The sequence below is a fragment of the Dipteris shenzhenensis genome, chromosome 18 (assembly GCF_047967505.1).
Source record: "Dipteris shenzhenensis isolate YYH24624 ecotype China chromosome 18, Dip_SZ_1.0, whole genome shotgun sequence".
Lineage (NCBI taxonomy): Eukaryota > Viridiplantae > Streptophyta > Polypodiopsida > Gleicheniales > Dipteridaceae > Dipteris > Dipteris shenzhenensis.
In genome coordinates, this window is record NC_141613.1 from 42240096 (window position 1) to 42250218 (window position 10123).

The following is a 10123-nucleotide window of genomic DNA, read 5'->3' on the forward strand; positions in this document are numbered from 1 at the left end:
GCAATTGTGGCCACATCAACTGTGGCTGCAGTAGTAGCTAATGAAAATTATGTTTTAGAATGCTGTTTAGGACAGTAATTAAAAAACAAAGGAGCATGCTACTTGCGTGTTTGGGTTGGATGTGTGGACATAGTTGTACCCCCACCTGCACATGTGGATTGAAAGCTAACTGGCAGTGGTCCCACTTGACTACTGTGTCGGTAATTCATCAAGCGCATGTCTTATTGCATCTAGGAATTCTGCCACATGAAGCTCCTCTCACCTTGATCTCCGCATTGAGCTTTTCCCCTTGCAACTCTTGTTCGAGTGCTTCCAACGTGTGCAACTAGTGGCTCCAGAAGCTAATACATTCCCAATTATTTAAGGCCTTGTAAAAAAATAAAAAACAACGTCCATGTGACTCATAATCCAACTCAATTTTCGTCACAATCTTATCTCGTACCTCTAGGTGCAGGGTTGTCCAAGTCTATCGGGTTTATCTAGCCTCCAGATCTTTTTTTCTATCCCCTTGTTCTTTCAACTACTTTCTTGCCCGCCGCTCTAGTAGATGCAGGCGCCCCCACCTTGCTTACTTCACTTTCCTGTAGCGTAGAGTATTATGGGGCCCTCCCTCACATATTGCAAGAAAAAGCTAGCGCGCAAGTAGGTTGTTCCATGTCATCATGACCTACTATCAATTTTGTAATCCCCCCACTAGCACTATTGGCTATGGGTCTTCTCTTGTCCTTTGCTAGAATCTCTCAATTCAGATGGTTGACTCACATAAGGAGTAAATCACCCTAGGCACATATTATAGAGTGTTTTAAGAAAATGCTCAAGCCAATCAGAAAATCAAGTGGAAGGATTTCAGATGCCATTATAAACTTTTGTCAAACTTTTCTCTCTAAATGAAGAGCTTCATAGTTGTGAAAGGGACAGTCCATGTTGGGAGAAAATCTATCCCTCAACTAGAAGGTAAGTGAGAGGAGTGTATCTTGGAATATGGATTTTTGGTGGGCATGCTCTTTAGGCTAATCCCTTTGGTGAAGTAGTGTGATTAAAGTTCATGGTCCTTCTTTATCAATGTGAGAGCTAACATAAGTAAGTTACATAGAAAGGTATCCAAAGGTGATATTACTTATGGGATTAGGCTAATGCACATTGGATGAGTGTAGTAGCAATTCGGGACAAGTATAATATCAATCAAATCGGAGTAGTTTGATCTTGTCTATTGGGTTTGCTAGCATGATATATCCCAATCTAAGACTAGCATGTAATATCTATTATTATCTTCTCGATTGGCCCATCTAGCATGTGATATCTAGAGTTGAGGGGTTAGGATCCACCAACATCTTGGAGATAGATTTCAAGGGGTGGAAGGAGTGGAAGTGAAAGGGTAGCATTAGCCTATAGAAAACATCCTCCAAACTATAATTATATAGTTTGCTCCCCAAACAACTTAGCCTTAGGCTAGTTGAATGAGATTTGGCATGTAGAGTTTTGTTACAACTTTGAAAGAGAAGAATTAATAGTGGGTAGGAGGGTACTTCCATCGCTCATTGCAATGTGTTAGCATGGAAAGTGATGTAACATACAGCCTTTATACATGCTAAATTGAGACACTAGCTGGACAAACATAACCAATGGTGACACTTGTGAGAGAACTCTTGAGACCATAAACCGTTTGTTTGGAATTGCTAGTTAGCTTCCCTCTCTCTCTCTCTCTCTCTCTCTCTCTCTCCATTTTTGTTGCTGAAAAACACAATCATCTTTTTCTAGTGCTACCATTAACCTTTAAAATCTATAATCAAGCTCCTTCTCAATTACATCAAAACCAAATGCAATAGGAGCAGATACAATGGGGAGCTTCAAGCTGTAATTGGAGATGGATTGTTTTCCACCAACATTCCCCTGGCATTACAATTTAAAGACAATTAGTTTGTCTAATTTCATCCATGGAGGCAATTGTAGAAGCAAAGTAGAAATATGGAAAGCCCTTGGGAATAGCTCAATGCCAAAAATATTAAGCTTCAAGTCTCTTCAACATGCAATATGTCTACCATGTGCTTCATATTATGTCGAGTTAAGGGAAGTAGAAGTGGACGTGGTGATGAAGAGAGTCGGATAATCAAGCTTATGAATTCTCCAATATGTCCCTCTAAGTGTTGGCAATGTGGACTTGTCTGCAATATTTTGGGTAACAAAGAAAAAAATAATACATACAAAATCCTATTAAGGTGTCCAACACATTTTCTTGCATGTGGGATATCATTTTAGGGTACAATGTGGTAGTTCTTACTTAGCTTGGTATCCATAATTTCTTAGCATATGATGTTTAGATTGTATTCTTCAACAAGAGGATTTTCAAGTTTATAGGTTTCCAACCCTACCTTCATTAGTAGGTTTCCAAAATATATGATTATTATTGGCATCTTTTTTGGAAGATATGGTGTGCTCCATTGTAGTCAAATCATGGCAAGAGTTAGTGAAGATGGGGTACATTTTGACACAAATGTGCTACAAAAGGATACATGCACTATATAGCTTTTAGAAGTTTGGAGATTGTGGCATTTTTTTTCGAATGATTAAGTACACCCTCCTTATTTGCTATTTCTCCAAATCAGGATTAACTTGTATTTTACAAATATGTAATGACTAGTTTGTTTATAAGGAACAAAAATGCCTTCTAGTGCAATGAACATTGTGCAGATAAATCACATGAAAGCCATGAATTAATGATTACAAGTTGCCAATTATGAAAATCATAGGATTACCAAATTGAAAAACATTGTTTCTTTAGGAGTATAATTTCCAATTTTGATAGCCTTCACTGGTAAAATGGATATCTTCCAAGAGGACGTTTTGTCAATATATTGGATGAGGGTACTCCGAGCTACACACGTGGTTCTCAGTAATTAGTGACGTTTTGTCAATATACTGGATGAGGGTACTCCGAGCTACACACGTGGTTCAGAGTGATTAGTGACGAAAAGCTAGTACATTACATGGTGGTCATGTGGCCATTTGTAAAGTAACTTTTGATGGTAATATATCTTCTATGATGAGAAAAAAAATAGAACATTTTATCTTATGCAGAACATTTTACCTCATGTATCTGATTATTTTACTCCTTCCACAAAGCCTTCAGAATCTTCGTTTTGAGGTTTCCTTAACAGACAAAACATGGCGGAAAAATATTGACTGTTTCACATATGCCTGCTTCAAGAAATTCCTTAGATTTTGTCGTACACCACTGCAAATAGTAGTTTTGAAGAATTGTAACCAGATAAAGCCCTAGGATATCTTATCCCCAAATGTGTCTTAATGTTGAGAAGGGCACCATTTCGTCATAGCATTTTATCTATGCATTCTGTATGTTTTCCAGTAATATCATGCACCCACATTTAAAGTGTCAAAGAAAAGAGGACCTTTGGATGAGCCTTTGTACTATTTTTGAGTGCCAATGACTAACATTGGTGTTGGCATGCACTACAAGAAACCCTAGCCTTGGCAAGCACTATAAGATAGCCAATCATCATTAGTGTGTGTGTGTGTGTGCGCGCGCGCACGCACGTGTGTGCCCACGGCCCCGTGCACGCACAGGTGCGTATGTCCACACATATAGATGCACACATACAAATTAATCATGCACATGCACATGCACATGCCTGAGGGGGCCTGAGTGTAGATGAGAAAGGCAAGATACAGAGCTATGGACTGTTCTGGTCCAAGCAGGGAACATGGACACATTCATGATTGGATAAAGTGCTGGCAAAGAGGACTTTTAAAAAAACATGGGCAGGTAAGATATGGAGAGGTTGCAGGGCATGCGGGCAGTGCCTAGGACCATTTGCCATGTCACACTATCGTACACTCCTAATGGACTCGTCATGATGATATGTACAATCCCTACCTATATGGTGAACAATATTCACAGTTTAAGAGAAGGCATTGACTACAAGTGTGATAGCTGGAAATGCTGACGGGGTTTGAACATGTCTTCCCTCACTGGCCTGTAAATACAAGGCATTGAGTAAAGACAGGTTTTAAACTTCTTTGTATTCAATGCTTTGTGAATGTCTACTGTTTTTTGAAGACCAGCACAGTAAAGCATCTTTTTCTTTCATCTACTTCCCCCACAAATGTGTGGCTTTGTTTTGTTGCTAGAGGTACGATATAATTATCCATCCCTCATTGTCCATGAATGATGATTCATACTGGCGATTTGATTCTTCCAGTAAGCTTTAGACCCATACTGCTTCGTCAGTACATCACAGACTATTGGGTAATCATACTTCCCAAGGCCATACACTCATTTTCCCACTGCTCTGCAGCAGCCTCCTCTTGCTTGCATAAAAATTTACCCATTAGCAGATTCCATGATTACCTTTTGCTTCCAGGCTCCCAGTCCACATCCATAATCGACATCATTTTGTCCGTGCTACAGTAAGGCATAACTTGCTCTCCCTTTCTAGTATTCCGTTATCCTTTTCCTTGCATTCTCTTGCTTAACTCCTGCCCAAACATGTATTGGCTCAGAGACTCCCAACCTTGCTTTCCAACGACTCCCAAGCTTGTTTTTCTTTTCACAGCCATGACTGATGAGATAGCAAGAGCAGTTTTACTTCCAAGAGGACGAGCAAATATAAGTTTATATGATGGAATACTAGTAACCTCCACTGGAAGGATCTTTTTCTGCCAAACAGGGGGATGTGTGCAGAGTGCAGATGGATTCGGGGATTGTTTTAAGGGAGAGCATGGGGGAGAGATTTAAACTAATAAACCACTCGTGCACTCAAAACTACTGAGCTTCACAAGAACATACACCATCCTTGAAGTAATGAACGCAGTATGTGTCCTTAATTATAATTTGCCGCCTTTTAACCTTGGAAATAATCTTCATAACATTATGACAATCTGGACAAATTCGAAGATTCTTTGTAATCCGTAAAGTTGTACCTCTGGGTGTACTAAGAAGCCCAAAAGCTACAGCAAGTCTCTCAGAGTGTCCCCACAAGACATCTTCCTTTTTCTCGTCTGATATTGGCTGTAATACAAGCTGTAACATTGGCACATATCCTTCCTCCTCTGTTTGCCTTCTTAATTGTTTTAATTCTGCACAGATGATGTCATCGTAGTGGTGACTTTTGTCTGCCACAGAAAATTCATGCACTGCACAGTCAACCTCGATCCAGGATCTTCCAGGCTGTTTCCATGCCCCAGCATCTTCTCTAAGCTGTTGCACTGTATGGACATCATCCCATCTGTGAGCATCAGCATAGATGCTGGACATAAGGATATACCCAGAGGCAATGTTGGGATTGAGGTAAACAACTTGATCAAAGCATTTTCTTCCCAGCTCGATATTGCCAAAAGATTTACAAGCAGTGAGGAGAGACATCCAACCAGTCATAGTAGGCAATTTTGGCATAGTATAGAGCATCTCTTCAGCCTCTTTCAAGAGGCCTGCATGACCAAGAAGGTCAACCATGCAGTTGAGATGCTCAATACGTGGTACAATGTTATGCTCCTTCGTCATGGATGCAAAGTATTGATGACCTTGCTCCACTTCCTTCAAATGACTGCAGGCCACAAGAACAGAGATAAAAGTCTCACAAACTGGCTTCAAATCTTCTTGTTGCATTTCATCAAAGCACTGCAAGGCAAGGAGATAGAAGCCATGCTGGACATATCCTCCAATCATTGCACCCCATGACACTACATCTCGCTTCGGCAATTTATCAAGTACTAGGCGGCCCTCCTTCAGGCTGCCACATTTTGCATACATGTCAACAAGAGTGTTCCCAATCACACCCTCTAACCCAAGTCCACTTCTAATGATCTGGTGATGTATCACCCTCCCTTGCTTTAAAGCTCCTATGCCAGAACATGCTTTCAGGATACACAAGAAAGTGACTTTATCCGGCTTTGTTGTTGCTGTCAGCATTCTCTGGAAAAGTTCAAGTGCAAGAAGATCAAGCCCATGCTGTGTATATCCTGAAAGCATTGCATTCCACGACTCCACACTTGGCCTTATCTCTTCCTGTTGCATTCGCTCAAAAAGTTGTAAAGCATGAGCAATATCCCCATGCTGGGCGTAGCCAGCAATCATTGCATTCCATGACACGACATTTCTAGTTGGTAACGTGTCAAACACTTGGTAAGCTTCTTCTAGGTTCCCACATTTGGCATGCATGTCAACGAGTGCAGTCCCAACAATCAAATTTGATTCAAGTCCACTTCCCATAATCTGGTTCTGCATCAGCTTGCCCCGCTTTATGTCTCCTATGCTGCCACATGCATTCAAGACGCATGAGAGTGTAAAACTGTCTGGTTCTATGCCCTCCTGTTTCATTTTCTCAAAATATCCAAGAGCTTTAATACCATGCCCATTCTTTGCACATCCAGAAATCATTGCAGTCCAAGACACCACAGTTCGATTTTGCAATCTGTGAAACACTCTGGCTGCCTCTTCTAGGCTTCCACATTTGGCATATGTGTCAACAAGCGTATTAGCAACTTTTATGTCCCACTCATCTCTCCTTCGGATCATATTATCATGAATAAGTCTTGCTTGCTGTATGGCTCCTATAGTGCCGCATGCTTTCAAGATGCACAAAAACATAACTTTGTCTGGATGAGTGCCTTGTTGCAGCATTCTATCATATAAGTCAAGAGCCATATGACTTTCTCCGTTTATTGAATGTGCTGAAATGATAGCTTGCCATGTAAAAACACTTGGTTCTTCAACCTTACAAAAAACGAGGTTGGCTTCCAGTAAGCTCCGACACGAGCCAAACAGGCGTATAAGATGGTCCCCAAGAACAGTCACAGAGTCAAGCCCAGCGGTCACCATCAGAGACTGTACTCGCCTTGCACCAGCCAAGTCTCTCTTTTTAGTGGACACCCTGAGTAAACTATATATACTATCCCTCGATTTGGGCATGTCCTCCGCCTGAAGTACCACATCTAGCACTCACCTATGGCTCGATTACGAAGGTCTGTGAGCGAAATTTTTGTTTTGAGGACTTGACAGCTGTGTGATCATGCTAGAGAGAATTCTAAGAGTGGACTCGAAATCATCTATCATTTGAGAACTTAAGGGACAGTTCTTAAAATGAAACATCAGCAGACTGAAGGAGACATGCATTATGCCTTGAAAACCAACAACTCGTCAAGGGAGCTGCGGCCTTTAAATTCCTCAGGGAGTCCATTAGGGGACGGACTACGTAGGGGGTGGCCTTTCTCGGGAGGAATCCCGCTCGATCCCGGCCATGGCCGGTGGGCCCGGAGCCAAAATCCGGCCAAATTTCGACCAGAAAGGAAAACAGGGAGACGCACTAGTGTGATGCTGCCACATGGCACTTTTTTCGCGGGTTCCTTTATGAGCTTTTTGCGTTGTAGGGCCGGTTGATCAAATGACTCGGATCACATTTGAGCTGACCCTTGACCTTGACGAGTTGAGCAAGATATTTGGCGTGCATGGATTGAACAATGTCGTAGTTTGAGATCCACGGGTGCATAAAATCAATATGAGCGAATGTTAATGAATTAAAGTGTGCAAATGCCCTTGTGTTAAAAGCTTTGTTTGCGTTTCAAACGTATCACATTTTATTAAAGCTTTGTTTTTGTTTCAAACGCAACACAGCATGCATGCCCCCTCTAGTAGGAAATTTTGAGCCATGTCTCTTGGTTCCAATATGAAGAATGGCAATGTTTCGCATTGTTTTTCTCTTCATGCACCATGTGTTTTTTTCTTTTAAGAATGATTTTAAGTATGTATCATGTAAACATGTAAATGCGAGCAATGTTGATGTAAAACAAGGATCAAGAATTGTTTTCTAAGAGAAGGAAGTTATGCACGTTGTAGATTGCTATGTAATACTTAGTTGACGTGAAAAATGGAAAGGCATGTATCTTTGCAATAAAGTATTAGTATTAAATCAAGGCAAAGAAAGACGATGCACTTTGACGATTGAATGTAAAGTATTCTAGCAAGGTTCTAAAGAAGTTTGAGCAAGTTGTAAAGTAAACTTGTGATTAACGTAGTTGTACTATATCAAATGACTAAAAGAATCAAGGTCCAAGCACTAAGTGCTTTTTGGTTATGAAGAATCGAGGGAATGTTGAGTATCAAGCTCTTTGCAGAAGTCGTGCATCCAACTATCCAATATCAATAGCAATCTTTTATAAAACTGTGTAGAACTCTCACTATCAAGAAGCAAGCTTCCAAGTATCCAAGCCTTATGACTGCTTCATTTAGTTGGACTTTATAATTTAAAAATGTTTCCCTGAGTTGGACTTTATAATTTGATGGACATTTCCTAATAAAAAAAGTACGATTCTATTGCTTGTAATTCATTTAGGATTTGTGATCACCAGCCCGGTGGTTGAAATCTGATAATAGATAAAAAGAACCAACCTGAAGGGGACTATTTTAGTATAGCTTTTTGCAACAATATGATCCGTTTTAGGATAGCAAGACGGGTAGTGCAGGATAAGTGGTCGCCAACACGCTGCACTGTAGGATATTAATTGCCACCAGTGCAGTGGTCAGGAAATTCATTCGTTTAGGATTTGTAGTCACCCGTGGATTTGTGGTCATAGCTCGATGGTTGAAATTTGACAATAGTTGAAGAGAACCAGCCTAAAGGGGACGCCATAAATAAATGCATTTTCTAATATTTCACTAGCTCGATGGTTGAAATCCGACAATCGTTATAGAGAACCAGCATGTTTGTGGGAGCTATTTTCCTTGTTTGCAACCAAGGAAAATGCAATTGGATCGCATGACATGCGATTAGATGACTAAAAACAAGCATGATGGTTGTTTGGGATATACTAAAAACAAGCGTGGGGTTAATTTATTGTTTGGGATTTACAAAAACAAGCGCGGTGGTTGTTTGGGACACATGATGAGGATCCAGTTGGCCTTTCTTGCGACACATGATGAGTGAGGATCCGGGTGGCCTACAGACTGCACATTCATCGGGAGGGCATCGATCCCCATGGAGCAATGCTCCAATACAACCAGATCTAAGATCATTCATAGCTTGCCTGCACAGGTCAATGCATAGGTCAAAACCTATGTGTGTTTGGCAAATTGGCAACAATAAACATTCCTATCTTTGAGTTTCCTGACGTACTAGGCCCCTTCCAATGTCCAAAGCTCCTCTTCCCAATTGAAATGTCAAGATTCCTACCCATCAAATTGAGATACAATCCATCTGTTGACCCAACATGCAAACCCCCTTTTTGTACTGCTTCGAGAAAAACAAAACAAAATACAATATGTGCAAGAACGTGGTCTAATTAAACCTCAATTAAACTAATCAACCTACGAGAAAACAAAATAATTTCAACCCCCGGGGGCTGGTTTAATATGGTCATATAGAATAAGATACTAGCAAATCAAAACAATTTCAACCACCACGTTGGTTTAGGACAGTCACAATTTCAACCACTAGGCTGGTTTAGGACATGGTCACAATTTCAACCATCAGGCTAGTTTAGGGCATGCCGATCATATACTTGTACATTTGAATGCTTTACCCTGAAGCGTGTTTTTTACCCTTGTGCGTGATGGTTAGAGATGGTGCATGTATTGCGCCTTGGGTGATTCTCAATGTTGTATTTTTTGTTTGCAGTCTATGCCTTTGTCATTACAACCTCCAATTTCCTTACATGCAATATGAAAAAATAAAATAATGCTTTGCCTTTGTCTTTGCAACTTCAATTTAAATTACATGCAATTCAAAGAAAGGAAAAATAACATAAACTAATATTTTTCCTTTGTCTTTGCAACCTCAATTTAAAGTACATGCAATTCAAAGAAAGGAAATAATAAAAAAGAAAGAAATCAATTGAAACTTGTAGTCTTTATTGATTTAAAGTGCGTTTACAAGGATCAACCCTTTCGGACGAATTTACAAGGATCAACGCTTGAGGGCACATTTCACTCTAGCCTATGCTTCTTTTTGCTAGATTCCTCACCCTCTTTGGCTGAGGACATGGTCCCACACTCCCTCTCTCTTCCTGGAGGATTAGAGAAAGTGCGTTTACAAGGATCAACCCTTTCGGATGAATTTACAAGGATCAACGCTTGAGGGCACATTTCACTCTAGCCTATGCTTCTTTTTGCTAG

At 40.5% G+C, this 10123-nt stretch overlaps 1 pseudogene; it reads right to left on the reverse strand.

The window, feature by feature from the left end:
- Nucleotides 1-4348: 4348 nt before the first annotated feature.
- On the reverse strand, nt 4349-7121 carry LOC147891249 (putative pentatricopeptide repeat-containing protein At3g15130 pseudogene; annotated as a pseudogene).
- Between the last annotated feature and the right edge of the window lie 3002 nt (nt 7122-10123).